The sequence below is a fragment of the Elephantulus edwardii genome, unplaced genomic scaffold (assembly GCF_000299155.1).
Source record: "Elephantulus edwardii isolate Elephantulus edwardi_28Jun2011 unplaced genomic scaffold, EleEdw1.0 scaffold00044, whole genome shotgun sequence".
Lineage (NCBI taxonomy): Eukaryota > Metazoa > Chordata > Mammalia > Macroscelidea > Macroscelididae > Elephantulus > Elephantulus edwardii.
The window spans coordinates 9,629,365-9,634,366 of NW_006399794.1; the positions used below are offsets into that span (position 1 = coordinate 9,629,365).

General features: G+C 36.7%; 1 protein-coding gene across 1 annotated transcript in view; it reads left to right on the plus strand.

Moving 5' to 3' along the window:
- The window catches only part of LOC102862799 (olfactory receptor 56B4-like), a 10,295-nt gene that overhangs the window by 4,529 nt on the left and 764 nt on the right, over window positions 1-5,002 (plus strand). The gene's annotated exons all lie outside the window — the stretch shown is intronic.

Sequence of the window (5,002 nt, forward strand, 5' to 3'; positions counted from 1 at the left end):
GCCAAAAAGCACATAAAGCAATGTTCAAAATCCCTATCTTTAAGAGATACAAATCAAAACAACTATGAAATATCAACTCATCCCAGTCAGAATAGCAAAATTTAACACAACAGCAAGCAACAAATGCTGGCGAGGTTGTGGAGAGACTGGAATTCTTATTCACTGTTGGTGGAAGTGTAAAATGGTGCAACTATTGTGGAAAATGGTGTGGTGCTTTCTCAAAAAGTTGCAAATAGAGATACCATTTGACCCAGCAATTCCACTAATGGGAATATACCCTAAAGAGACCATAGCTGACATCCAAGCAGATATATGCACACCCATGTTTATCGTGGCTTTGTTCACAATAGCAAGTAGTTGGAAACAACCCAAGTGCCCATCAACAAAAAAATGTATAGAGAAGCTGTGGTATATTCACACAATGGAATACTACACTGCATTGAAAAACAAGGGACTCATGCAATATTATTAAAAATGGGTGAGCCTGGAGGACATTATGCTGAGTGAAGTATCTCAGTCACAAAAGGACAAATACTGCATGGTGCCACTGTTGTAGAACAGGACTGACATCAGGGTTGGGGTAAGACTGAGAAAAACTGGATAAATTATGTACTGCATTAAAACATATGAGGAAGAGAACAATTTAAAAGTGATATATGATAGGTTATTACAGTTATCACAAGAGTCCAGAATTAAGGTTGCATAGTGCAGTGTACTAGGGTTGGGCGGGGGGAATTGTATACCAATGAAAGAATTTTTCTTTTACTTTTCAAAGAAGAGGAGCAAACTGGGGAGGAGGGGTGGGCAGGGTGAAAAGTGCAACAATGAATAAATGGAAATTCAAAATCTCTGTAAATGTTCATTAAAATTAATAAAATAAAATTTAAAAATACATATAACATGGGAGAGACAGGAGAGCATTATGCTGAGTAAATTAACTCAATCTCATAAGGACACACTACATAAGACTATTATTGTGAAAAGAAAAGGATAACTAGTAAAACATGCCTATAACAACAACAACAACGGTAAAACTTTAATGGGGACCCATGGGGGAAGAGGTGGGTACGGAGGGGTGAGTATCGGGGGAGGTGTCATACAATTTGGTGGGTGGAGAGGGGTAAAGGAAATAGGAAAAACCGTGGGAACCTGAAAAGATGGGGTCATGGGGGCATAGTCCAATGTTTATAAACAATGTATGGCAATGATTGAATTAAACACAATGTGAATGAATAATAATGTTAAACACAATGGATACAAACTTTGTAAGCAAACCAATACAGAGTAACAATAAAAAAGAAGCATTTCAGATTATTTCCGCTCAATAGAAAAAAAAATTATAAGTACAAATACTGCCCCTCCACCAATTTGCCTATAAAAAGAAATGGGCTACCTTTTTTTAATCCACTAAAAAAATGTCTTTGAATATATTTGGGAAAGATATTTTACAGGCCGGTGTAAGTTCTGTGGTGTCAAATGATCTTTAACAAATATTTCTTTTTAAGAAGGTAATCTTTTAATTTTTAAAAATAGTGCTTTACCCCTCTACTCTGCCCCTTGAGTTCCTGTACATGTTTTACTAGCTATCTTTCTATTTTATAGTAATGGTCTTATACAGTATTTCCCCTTATGAGACTGCGTTAGTTTTCTCAGCATAATGGTTTTCCAGCTTCTCCCAAGTTACGACTTGTTTTTCAAAGTCACAGTTTGGCCTGTAGAGGGAGGGGAGAAAGCAAATCAGAAGGATCTGAGTGAAAAGATAGGTAATGATGGGCAAGGTCCAGCGGTGATTAATTTTATAAAACAATGCACAATAATGATTGTCTGAAATACAATGTGAATGAGGAATAGTGTGAAACACAGTGTATGTAAACTTTGTAAGCAAACAAATGAAAACAAACCATAAAATAGAATGCATATGAATAATTGTATGAAACATAATGTAAATGAAAAATTGAATAAAACACCATGTATCAGAAACAGAACTGGCGCTAAGAAAAACAATACCCTTTACAATAGTTAATCATAAGATTAAATACTTGGGAGTGAATCTAACCAGAAGCACAAAAGATCTATTTAAACAAAATTACAAAACATTACTACAAGAAACAAAAAGAGACCTTAAAAAGTGGAATATCTCTTGCTCACGGATAGGAAGACTCAATACTGTGAAAATGACAATATTACCAAATGCAGTTTGCACCTTCAATACAATCCCAATACAAATAACAAACAATTCCATACATCAACAAGATAGAAAAGACAATCTACAGTTTAATTTGGAATGGAAAGAAGCCCTGAATAAACAAAGCACTCCTTAAAAAGAGAAACAAGGTAGGAGGCATCACACTCCTTGATTTAAAATCCTACTACACTGCTGTTTTGGTCAAGACAGCATGGTACAGTTACAATAACAGACACATAGATGAATGGAATAGAATTGAGAACCTGGAAATCAGTAGATCTACCTATGGTCAACTGATTTTTTTACAAGGAGATTAAATAAGTCAAGTGGGGAAATGACAGCCTTTTTAACAAATGTTGTTGGCAAAATTGGAAAACTATTTGCAGAAAACTCAAGCAAGATCCACACCTCACCCCATACACAAAAACCAACTCAAGGTGGATCATAGACCTAGGACTAAAACCAAGGACTAGAAACTTTATTAAAGGAAAGCTTGGAAGAACTGTAGAAGTCCTAATCAAACAGTCACAAACAGTCTTCCAAGCATCCTGAAAAAACTACAACCAGGAGATGGTAAAATAGATAAACAGGACCTTCCAAGATTAAAATCCCTATGAACATCCAAAAACGTTTCCAATAGGGTAAAAAGGGAAGCCACAGACTGGGAAAAAATGTTTGGTAATGACATGTCTGATAAGGGACTTATATCTAGAATTTATAAAATACTCGAACATCACAACAAGGTAAAGGTAAACAAATCAACTGGAAGATGGGCACAGGTTATGAACATACACTTCACCAAAAAAGACATTCAGATGGACAACAAGTACATGAAGAAATGTTCAAAATCCCTAGCTCTAAGAGAGGTAAATTAAAACAACTATGAGATATCATCTCATCCCAGTCAGAATAGCAAAATTTAACAGAACAACAAACAACAAATGCTGTTGACGTGGAGAAACTGGAACCCTTATTGACTATTGGTGGGAGTGTAAAATGGTGTAACCACTATGGAAGGTAGTATGGCGCTTTCTCAAAAAGTTACAAATAGATATACCATTTGACTCAGCAATTCCACTATTTGGAACATACCACAAAGAAACCATAACCATCACCCAAGCAGATATATGTACACCCATGTTCATTGTGGCTTTGTTCACAACGGCAAAGAGTTGGAAACAACCCAAGAGCCCATCGACAAACTAATGGAAAGAGAAACTGTGGTATATTCACACAATGGAATAAAATGCTGCATTAAAAAACAAGAAACGCATGAAATAGTATACAGAATGAATGGGTAACCCTGGAGGACAGTATGCTGAGTGAAATATCTCAGTCACAAAAGGACAAATACTGCATTGTGCCACTGTTGTAAAAAGGGACTGACATCAGGGTTGGGGGTAGAATGAGAAAGATGGAATAAATAATGTATATACTGCATTGAACCAGATAAGGGAGAGACCTGTTTAAAAGTGATATATGATTAGGTATTATTGTCATGACAGGAGTCCAGAATGAAGGCTACATAGTGGAGTGGACTTGGGGAGAGGGATTGTATAACAATGAAATAATTTTTCTTTTAATTTTCAAAGAGAAGAGCTAACTGGGGTGGGGGAAGGTTGGGCAGGGGAAAATGTGCAACAATGAATGAATGGAAATCCAAAGTCTCTATAAACTTTGATTAAAATGAATAAAAATAAATAAAAAAAATTTTAAAAAATGAAACAATGTAAAGGAATTTTTATATGAAAACCAATAAAAAATACTTTTTTACAAAACTTGAAAAAGGCCACCAAAAAACAGTGCACTATAGAGATATGTCATGCATCTGTCCTGCAGCTTCTAAAACAACTTGGGTTGCAGAACATTTGTTTTCTTCTTTGACCATCTTGTTCCCTGTCTTTCTCAACTATGGCTAAAAATCAGCAGGATTAGGATAATGTTCTGATCTGTGGTTCACAGAATTGCTATGACTTCTGGTTGACTTGATTACGCTTATGAACAAAAAAAAGGTCCTCAGCCCTAGTGGTTTCATCAGCCAGTCCTGATTGCAAACCAAGCATGAAAGTTCAAAGAGAAAGAATAAATATGGTCCTACCTGCTTTACTCTTAGTGGTCAATAAGTGTTCAACGCTTGTTGAATGAGTGATGGATTGAAGAATATGTAGGAACATTAAAGAAAAGGTGAATAGAAAAGTCAGCAAATACAAAGCAGAGATAAAATAACCGTTGTATGATCTTAAATTTCATTCTAGTACCAGAAATATTTAATTATTCTCCCATTTGAGTTACTGCCTCGGAAAGCCCACTGAAGGGGTGAGGATGTGAAGAGAGAATTAATCATGGAATTGTACAATTTGATGGGGCATGGGGTGAAGGAAATTGGAAGAATCAGTTCTGGAAATCAATGTATTCAAATTTTGTAAATAAACTGTTGTTCTTATCTGCCGTTGAGTCGGTTGCAACTCATAGCGACCTTATGTACAACAGCCCTAAACCCTGCTCTATCCTGTGCTGATCACACTGCCTTTGACACACCCATCCCAATTACCCCAGTCATTAAATTAATCCACCTCATAGAGGCTCTTCCCCTCCTGCGCTGTCCCTCCACCCTTCCAAGCATGATGTCCCTCTCCAAGGACCTCTCCCTTCTTACAACATGTCCAAAGTATATCAGACGAAGCCCCAGAATCCTTGCCTCCAAGGAACAGCCTGGTTTAACCCTCTTCAGGATGAATCTGTTTGTTTTCTTGGCAGTCCACGGTACATTCAATACTCTTCTCCAGCACCACAGCTCAAAGGCATCAATTCTCCTTC